This window comes from Drosophila mojavensis, unplaced genomic scaffold, assembly GCF_018153725.1.
Source record: "Drosophila mojavensis isolate 15081-1352.22 unplaced genomic scaffold, ASM1815372v1 contig_36, whole genome shotgun sequence".
Classification (NCBI taxonomy): Eukaryota; Metazoa; Arthropoda; class Insecta; order Diptera; family Drosophilidae; genus Drosophila; species Drosophila mojavensis.
In genome coordinates this window covers 22555362-22566023 of record NW_025318858.1, presented here as the reverse complement: position 1 = coordinate 22566023, position 10662 = coordinate 22555362, and the positions used below count along the sequence as shown (strand labels likewise).

Below are 10662 nucleotides of genomic sequence, written 5' to 3'. Positions count from 1 at the left end.
TGTGGCACAAATTGCAATTTACCGATAAGCAAATAGCCAAAGAAGCTGTTTACACACACACGCATACACAGCCAATTATGCTGTGTGTGTGTGGGTGTGTGCGTTTGGCTATTAACTTTTATGATCAGTTTGTGTTTTGCGTTGAAACGATTTATTTAGCTAAGCGCAATTAATTGGAGTTTTACGTGTTGATTTTGTATTTTGGCTGAGGCGAGTCGGCAGACGTTGCCAGGGAATGGAATTTAAGTAGGAAAATAAATAGCTTAAGCAGCACGCAGGCATTTAGCTGACAGCCATAATCTATTTTAAAAGTTTACAAATAAATCTTCTACAAGAATAAATAAAACTAGTTTTATGACTGTTCATTGATAGCTTTGGCAAAATTTCTTTAAGCGTCCCAAACTTTTTTAACTAATCATATGGAACTGAGTTATTACATATGTACATATGTATGTATGTACATTGCTGTAGATAACTTCTGATCAATAGAATAGCAAGGGATTTCATTTTTATTGTTTGCTCTTAGGCTATTATTTTGTGTAAGAACTGTTTATATATACAGATTTCTAAATTAAATGGTGTATACAATGTTTATTTAATATTAACATGCCAGCGTACAGTATTTATGTTGCAATCTGAAATGTAATTCAAGAATATTTGGTATTTACTGTTAACGTAGGCATACCTTCAAATGCTTTAGAAGAGAACATAATAAATACAAAAAATAAAAAAGTGTGCATTAAAAATACTTTGGCTTTGAATTGCATATAAACAAATTTAAATATAATATTGTTTTTTTTTTCATGTTCTCTTTAATTTGTCCTAAAATATATTATGAAATTCTAATATTGTCGTATATATATTATAAGCTTTTATATTATCAATTGTGTTTATTATTTATATTATTTTTATTTTATATTATTTATATTGTAGTCATATTATATTTTTATTATTATTAATTATAATTATATAAAAATACTTCTTGTGTCCCTTCTCCTTACGTTATCTACCATTGAAATTTATGTACCATTTCTGAGGCAATCCTTAGCTTCTATGCAAATAAATATCATTCGATAGCCATTCTAAGTGTAAATTGTTCCATCTCAAAAAAACCATTCGAACGTTGTGTGCTCACAGCACTGTGAAAATTTATGACAGCACGTGTCCACTTCAAAGGCTCCGAGGCCGCACTTAATGCCCGACAACAATGAGATAGAGAGAGAGAGAGAGAGGGAGAAGAAGAGGCGAGCAACTTAAGATCCGCTTGCCCGTCGCTCCAAGCGAACCAAAACGCTTAGCAAACAATAGAAATTTGTGCCTACCGCCAGTGCAGGCCGCCCGCCTGACCACACATCACATGCGATCCAGCAGCTGGGCAGAGGCAGCGGGAGCAGCGGCATAAAATGCTTTATGAGATTATTTGCTGAAATGTAGCGAACGGCTTTTCTTATTTATTTGCTTTGGGGCCGGGTCGTGTACACTTTTATGGCGCTTTAAGGTATGCAGCGAAACGGAACGAAACGAAACGAAACGGGCTCGAAAAAGGGAAATTATTGCGGTCCGGCCCAATGGCAGGCATTAACCAACATTCCAGTGGCCAAAACATTGCGGCATATTTCATGTTCGCCTCAAGGATCTATCCCTTTTCTTCCTTACGCTCTACCTCTCCCATTTCCCTTTCCCTTTTCCTTGAGCTGTTGTCCGCTGTGTTGGATCAAATGCGCTCGAGTGTTAAAATTGTTGGGCAAAGATTTGCATGGCAGGGCTTCGGTTTTCTTCTTTTTTTTTTTTATTATACCTTTATTGAAATATAATACGTTTTCCATTTCGTTGGGTCGTTCTCAAAATCTGCTGCGACAGCTTTTCAAATTTTTTTGCCAACTACCGAAAATTGGTCGATGCAAAAGATTTCATTCGACTTCGAGCCGTGACAAAACGCAACTTATGCCAGCTTTGTATTTACGCTATTGGTAATCCTCAACGCACAAAAATGACAGAGCACACACACACATGCACGCCAGCACTCATACACTTTGATACTCACCTTTAGACCTATGTAGTGGTGCTCGCAGAGATGAGCTGACTGCCGCTGAGTGCTAAGTCTGCTCTTCAACGCATTTGGGTTTTGAGTGTTGCTGTCACAAACGCCCACATCACAAATGGTTTGTCTGACGTCATAGCTCGACCATGTACAGGTGAGCTGAGGTGAGCAGGACAACAAAAAATTATTTCGATGTGTGGATCATTTACTTCATTTAAGGAATATCATTAATGAATCTTGCAACGCAATGTTTGAAATGCAATTAATGTTTGCGACTGATAGCAGTAATGCTCTATAAATAAAGGCAGGCCAAGCAGAGACATGTTGTATTCAATAGCATTTTCTTACAGAGAGAATAAAAAGGGAGAAGAGTAAATGCAGTAATGTTACAGTGCCTGCCATTCATATGCTGAAAGTTGTTTAAAGGCTAAGCCGCTTATGCCACTGGCCAGCGCTCGTCCAGTGTCCAGTCAGCCATCTCGTCTGGCAGCTCATCTGCCTGTCCAGGCCGTCACTAAATGCCGGGTACACGTTGCCCATATCGATGGAGAGACTGAAATCCTAAAGCCAGCAGCTGGACGCAAACAGCAACAACAACAACAACAGCAATAACAACAATCGAAAAAAGAGACGAAAAAACGCGTCATGTGTGGGTTCATTTGTAGCGGAAATAACTTTTTGATGCACAGCTTCCACAGGCTGATTCACCTGGCCACAAAAGCTCCAAGCATGAGTCCAATGCGCTTAAACTGTAAAACATTTGGGCCAGCAACTGAAAAGGACAACAACAACAATAGCAACAACAGCAGCAGCGGCAGCTGTAAAGAGGAAAGAAAAAATGTTTTTGGTAAAGTCCATTACTATTAAAAAAGTTTCAGCTGGGAACAACAGGAGCTGGAGCTGGAGCAGGAGCAGGAACAACAAACTTTATCGAAGGCCTGCGCACAAAGATGACATCAAAGTTGTGCGCTTAATGTAATGGCAAAGGGCGGGAAGGGAAATCATGCCAGCTCCTCTATCATATAGGGTATATCGGAGCACGGCATGCTCGTGCATGTTCATTTTCGCTGTCGCTGTTGCTGTGGCTGCTGAAAGTTAACTCTTTGTGCCGCCGCCTGCTCGCTGCTGCAGCTCCTCCTGCTCCTCCTGCTCCTCCTCCTGCTCCTGATCCTTTGGCAACTTTGTTTCACAATCGAGTACAAAATTCACTCGACTGGATTAAAAGATTAGTGTAGAGATTATGAATCATGTGGCGCATGGTGGAGTGGTAGTGGTAGTGCTCGTTCGCCTTTTGGTTAACGGAAAAAGTTTGCATGTCGGCCGAGCCGAGGCTTTTGCGGCATGAGGCTCTAGTTCCGCCAAAAGCTTAAAGCTCACATTGTTTACGCTTCACTTGAGGTACACTCGGTAATCTCTCAAATATTGACAACTTAACCAGGTAGCTGGGCAGGTGGGCAGGTGGGCAGGTGGGTCGAGCCGACTGTCAATTGCAGGCCCGTTGACCCTTTTTAGCTTGTGTCAAACCCATTTGATTTCAATTTGGCTGAAGTTCGGCCAACTTTAGCGGCCTCTTCTCTCTCTCCCTCTCACACTCTCCATTTTTCTTTTTTACCTGTGACCCTAATTTAACGCCTTGACAATTTTTAATTTTTATTTGAAAACTTTGCGCCTCATTCAACCTTCAACTCAATTCAAATTTTTAACGCCAGCCAAACAAACCAAAAAAGTTGCCACTCATTACGAATTCTAAAAGTATTTTCCTCTCGCTTTTTCGTTGTCAGCAACTGAGCGCAGGTAAAGGTAAACTTTTTGCATTAATTTTATTGCAGCGACATCTTGAGAGACAAACCCCAAGGTCCATTCGTCTTAGAGCTCTGTCTCTCAGTCCTTTGCAAGTCCTCAACATTTTTATCAGCTGCCAAAGCTGTCGATTGAGTTTTGTCTTCCTTCAAATTGGGTGCTTGCTTCTTTTAAAATATTTTTGTGTACGCTAGCAACGACTTGTAGAAGTTTGTCATAAAATTTATAATAGACTGAATCAAAAATTTTGAGATTGAATCATTTTTAAAAATTATTATAATTCTAACTAAATGAAAATGTTTATTTTATATATCATGTCCATATATTTATATTATATATCAAATATAATCAAATGGAGTCTAACCTTTGTAAGCGAATGATTGATAGTTTAAATGACTATTTAAAATTATATTAAGTTAAATAGGTAATTCGAAAGCCTTTTTGAAATGCTAAAAACAATCCCATGCATTTTACAGAGTATTTCAACTTCAACTTCTGTAATACTTAAAAACTCCTTTGCTTTTGTTTTTGTTTTCTTCTTTTTTTTTAAATTTAAATTTGTAGTTGTTATTGTAGGGTCAGGAAATGCGCTGTAAGTTGAGGCACTTGGCCAGCTTGGGGCAAATGAGATTTGTTTACTTAGGCAGGAAAGGGTTGAAGGTAAAGGCCCTAATGGGACGAGCGTCAGTTTAATGAATTAGGCATAATGTGTAAAGGAAATTTAATTAAAAAGGGCAGCAGATCTAGCCGACGGTGTAATTAAAGACAGTAAATGCAATCCGAACGCCACTCAAGCAGCTTAGCTAAGCTATCGCATTACGCATACGCAACGTTTAACAAAGACTTATTTCCAAGTCGGGCAGCGCCTCGCCTGAAATGCCATTCATGCACATAAGGAATGCTTTAACAGCTCTCCAAACACACAAATGCAGAGCTGACAACAAAAATGACAAACTAAAGCTCTGATGAAAAAAGAAAACAAACATGCTGAGAAAATAGCAACTATGCGCTGGGTTGCTGGGGTGCTGTTGTGCTGGGGTGTTCGGGTGGTGGGCTAAGCCCTTGGCAACTTTGGCAGTGTATAACTGTGCTCTAATGCGCAGCTAAGGATACAAATTACGAAACAATGACGTCAACGTGCCTGTCAACAACTTGGCCAGACAATAGTTTTGCAACAGACAAAATAGGACGGCCGAGTGGGGCGTGGCGGGTGCAGAGGGTCAGACCCAGGCCAGCCGCCAGGTGCAACGGACATTTCTGTCGCATACACACAAATTACGTGCGAGATTATGCCCAGCCCGAGTTCCACTTGGAGTCGCTCCCAGTCAGCTGGAAAATGAATGTAGGACGGCTGAGGGGGATGAGGACGGGACGACATTTGCGATTATTTTGCAATGCGCACGTAGCAAGAGCAACAGACGATACACAACTAATATGAGTGATGCGATTGGGAGTGGGCGACCACATGGTACCCTGTAAGCAAGTAAATATATTTATATAGTGCTTAAATGGAGCAAAGGTAAAGTTAACAATCAAATTTATGTGTCATGCATATTTCATTCTATAGGATTCTATAAAAGCATAGATAGTCCTATTTCTATTAAATCTAATAAGAGACTGACTTGAAACGTAGTACATAGCTGTGAATAAGATTTAATTATATAAAAACGAAATATATTGTAAATATATAGTAATTTAGAAAATATTAAAACATTATATAAATAAAAATTATTAAATACAATAAATATTTAAAAATAATAAATTATTTATATCAATTACTATAACACATATAGAACATATCATGAAGCATTTATTATTTATGTCATACTTTTATTCTATTTATTAAAAATTCTAGAAATGGTTTCAGTATTTTCTTCTCTTTTTCTCAAAAAGTTTTTATTTTTCAATCTAAAAAAAATTTTGTTATAGCATGAATTAATTTGTATATTTTTTTCATACGTTTTTCAAAAATAATTAAATTAATATTTTTGTTATATTGGAATAGATAGATATATATAAATGGGAGCTTTTGACCCATTTGAATCTTTTGTTTTTCCACATTCCATTTTCTCACACCTTCAGCTATGTCAGGTCCTGCTCGTAGAGCTCCAGCATACCATTCATCTGCCATTTATGCGTGGTATAAACGCTATGAATGCTTAGTTCAAGTTCAAATCAAATTTAATGACAAGCGCTGCCTCTGACCAGGCTGGCGCAAGAGGAGCCGAGCTGAGCTGAGCTTGAAGCAGCCAAACATGCATTTAAATGCAGCCTGATTTGATTACAAAGCCGTGTCAGGAGTGGAGGGGCGAGTGCAAGCGCGCTGAGTGCTGACGGCTACAACAATCGTGCTTTGTTATCCATATGTCAGAAGGTGTGAAAATTAATATTTGCGTTAAAAAGGAAAGAAAACAAGCCAATGCCAGAGCTGAAGAAGATGAACAGCAGCAGCAGTAGCAGCAGCAGCAGCAGCAGCAGTAGATGCTGGCATTGTCTGCCACGTGACTCGTAATTAATTTCCTGGGCTCTGCTCTGCCCCTCCTCCGAGTGCCCTCGCTGCCGTTTGCGTTGCTTTCAGATCAAATGCATTATCTTAGCTGTAGTGCTTAGCTCCTTTCACGCTTGTTGCTTAGCAGTCAGCCAAAGGTGCTGCATTGTTGTTGTTGCTTTTGTTGTTGCTGCTGCTGCTGCTGCTGTTGCTGTTGCCGTTGTTGTTAACCTGCGGCCATTTCATTGTCTAGCTGCAACGCGCTCGAATACGCATGTTTCTGGCAGCCGCTTTGAATTACGGTGCATTTGCTTTAAGGTGCTCCAGCTCTAGCAATAGTCAACTACTCCTTGGCCACGTTGAGTGGCAAGTGCCAAGAGCTTGTTTAGCTAGAGCCGCGTGTTTTTGGCGGTTGTCTAGATTAGCTTTCTACCGTGCATGAGTCTTCCGTATATAACTAAACGTCATTAGCTGTGTTAATTAATTTAAAAGTTTTTGGCCCACAGCATTCGTCAATCAACTAAATGCGCTTGTCAAACAGAGAGGAAATTGCAAAGGATTTCTTTGGCTGATGTGCCTGGCATTGGAAGACAATTTACGTGGCGTATGCTTAATATACACAATTTAATAAAAGAGAAGGAAAAATCTCTATTCCAATTTTATAAATTTGTATACCATAAAATAATAAACTTAGCATAGATTTTTGAATTCATTTTAAAGCTTTGTAGATTAATACAAGAATTACAAAATGTCTGCATCTTAAACATTAATTCTTAAAGCCAGTTTTCAAGCACTTCCTGCACACATCTGTTTCAAACAGTTTATAGCCTTGTATTGACATTGTTGGTCTACTTTTGCTTGAAATTTATTTCATTCATTATTTCATTTATTTGCACATTGCAAAAGCTTTTCGTTAGCCTCCTTTCGGCCATTATTAGCCATTAAATGGCCAGTGTTGAGGGCCTAAATCATTCGCCATAGCTGAAAGTCATGCAACATAAAATCCGTTAGGGTCAGGTATTAAGGTAAATCAGATTTTTGTTAGCTTGTGGCATATGCCGTCTGCACGTGCCCATAATGTGGCCGCACAATTAAACTTTGCCACAAGCCGCAGTTGCGCTGCACTTTGGACCATAAATTAGGGCCAACCGCTCCAAATACAAAATAAATGGCCAAGCAACAGCCACCCACACACACACACATACATAAATATGTGCTATGGCCGAAGATACAAATGCAAGAGCCGAAGACGACACAATTTAACTGCTGTGCAGTCGCGCATGAATTGCGCACTAACTGCGAATGCCTCACAGCTCGGCCCCGAGTCAATTATATGGGCCTTGGACATTAAATGTCATTACGCAGCAACAATCAACAGGAGCTCGGCGCTCTGCACAGCCGGCGAGGGCGTGGCCGATGAGGGAGGCAGCCGCACACAGCCGCACACAGCCAAGCTGAGCATGAAATTAAAATGCGCCTAAGATGTATTGTCGTCTGTCATGCGTTCGACGCTGTAGACAACGATGATGCCATACTTTGGGATAACTTGGCCAGGCAGGCGGCCATGGCAATACACGGCTAGAATTTAAAGAGCTTCTGCTGTCAATGACATATGTACATATATTTATATTTGACATTAAGTCTTGGGCTGTTGAATATATTTTATTTTAATATGTACAAGTATATAAATATATGTGTAAAAAATTTTTAAGAGAAAATTGGAGTTGAAGCTTGAAATGCTAAATTGTCTTTGAATTTATCCAAATATATTTTTACTATTTCTTTTTTGTCCTAGTTTGGTTTTCAAATTCTCTTTTGCATTAAATCTTTTTCAATAAATATTATATATACACATATATATATTTTTTTAATTTCCTAAATTTTCTCTTATATAATTTTTTGCAGTGTTTCGTCATATCGCTGCCGGCATGTCGTTTTGCTTATAATTTCATTTTTCACACCGTTGTCTTAACTGCCACAAGTTGGCAGCCAACTTGCCACCCATTCAGCTCACCCTCCGCAATGCCCTTTGCTTGCCCCAAGTACAGGTTGTGCCACATTCTCAGGCCTTATGCCTCAGCCTTGGCTCATTGTGACTTCGCTTTGACTTCGATGCCGCATTTGGGAATTATGCCAAAGCGATAATAATAATAAAATGAAAATGCCTTTAAAGACAGACAGAGAAAGTGAGTGTGTGAGAGAGAGAGAGGGAGAGAGCATCGTCTACAGGCGTTGCAGCGTATGGACAAACAATTTCAATACAATTTCCAATTGCCTGTTGCACTTTAAATTACATTTGAAAATTCAATTAATACCCAAAAAGTGTAAAGTGAATTTGATTGTTGTTTCGTTTTGCTTGATTTGAAATGCAAAATCAAAAGCGGCCGCTCGCAGCGCGCAGCTGGCGACTGGCGAGCGAGTCAATTAAATGAATGTCAAAGAGCAGTGGCTGACGCTCGCTTACAATGGCTTCTCCTGGCTCAACAATTCCTTTGACACACACTCACACACACTCACACACACACACTCAGAGACAGGCAGACAACAGTGGCTGACAATGAGTGTGTATATGTTGTTGCTGCTCCTCTCTCCTATAGCCGTTGCTGCATCCAGCTTCTGGTTCCTATTTTCCATTTTGTTGTCTTTATAGCAGTCGCCTCCTGTGGCCTGTCGCGTTCTCGCCCTCTCGCCCTGTGTTATTGTAGCTATGGAAATGAATATTAATGCCGCCTGAATTGTGCAGGCAGTGGCATGCGCAATGCCTACGCCCAGGGGCGCAACGACTTGCCCATGGCAGACCGGACTTGGACAGTTCGACAAAGTCCTTTGGCCGCAGTGCGGCTCAGTGAACACTTTGCTTGGCATTAATATTTATCAGCGGTATCAAAAGTTGATATTGCTGTTGTCGCTTCCCTCTCGGTTAAGTAACACATTTTGCATACTCTTTGTTTGCCTGGCAGTGTTTATCATATTTCAATAAACCAAATTAATTGGGCGCACGAATATGCCTTGAGCTGACTATTGTATAAATATATTTACTTAATTATGACATTAAGCCTGTAGAATTATGAAATCAATTCAAGTGAATATTTATATGCAATTATTCTGAACAATAGACAATTAGTTGAATGCTTTGGCAAGTCTTCAGAATGATAGAAAGTATTAGTAAGCAAAGCTGCTTTAATTAATTAGCAATATTTCAACATATTCTGTATTAATTTTGTGGTCAAAGCACGTTCATTATAATTGTTGCAAATTATACTTTTCAAACAAAATAAATAAATACATTCATATAAAACCAGACGAACAACATTTAAAGCATTTTTTCTCATTTACAGCATTTGCAGTATCTCAATCATTTCACAAAAGTTTACACAAAATTCTTCCTTTGTAAATGTTAATGAACCCGTATCTGATAATATTTAAATAACAACAATAACAACAACAATGATTTTATTAACTGATATTTTTGCGAATTTTCAGTGATTTTTGCAATTGATGAAAAGGTAAATTAAATACCCTTAAATGCAGCTTTCGAGTCTCGATAATGTTATATGCTTGAAACACAACACCCTCGAACATGATTAAACCTTATCATTTAACCACACACTCGCAGCAGCCACTCACACACCCGCACACACACACAACCAGACACACTCTTTGAGGGCGTGTTGTGCCATTGTCAACAGTAATGAAATTTTCCTGTACACGAAACGAAATTAAATCATTAACACCTGAAGCGTGCGCAGCCAGTGACAACGACATTCAAGTCGCAGTCCAGCAATGGACCAAATCGAACATGACAGTATGCATGTCAATATACCCTGTAGAAAAAAGCAGATGTGGAAGTGGAAATGGTTATTTACGAGAGAGAGAGAGATGGAAAAAATGGATTCATTGCCTAGAATGCCAAAGGCAAAATTAATAGATAGATGGGTAAAATAATGTACATATATATATTAGTTCTAAATAACGTTTAAGCTACCCTCGCATTTATGATATACATATTGTAATATGCATATTAAAAATATAGATTTTATTTAATAAGCAACATTTTTTAGTCCCACATCTATCCCATTTTTCTGGCCAATTATCAATGTTTCTGCCTTTCATCCTCCGTACTGCCGTCTGCCCTGCACCAACTCTCACTTTGAAGTCGTGTTCATTGCCATAAGAATCAGCTCTAAATGCTCGCAGGGTATATACATATATTTACACTGTCTGCCGGGGCGACTTTCAATAACATTTAAAATACGCGCGCACTTCAGAGGGTTGCTTGCCAGTGTTTGTTCTCAATACTACGCATGTATGCGTTTGTGTGTGTGGGTGTGTG

The 10662-nt window shown here is 39.2% G+C and overlaps 1 long non-coding RNA gene across 1 annotated transcript; it reads left to right on the top strand.

Moving 5' to 3' along the window:
• Positions 1-5806: 5806 nt before the first annotated feature.
• Positions 5807-6991, top strand: LOC122757225. Its single transcript, XR_006357177.1, has 2 exons — positions 5807-6215; positions 6836-6991. It is a non-coding gene; the product is annotated as an uncharacterized LOC122757225 (long non-coding RNA).
• The last annotated feature ends 3671 nt before the right edge of the window (positions 6992-10662 follow it).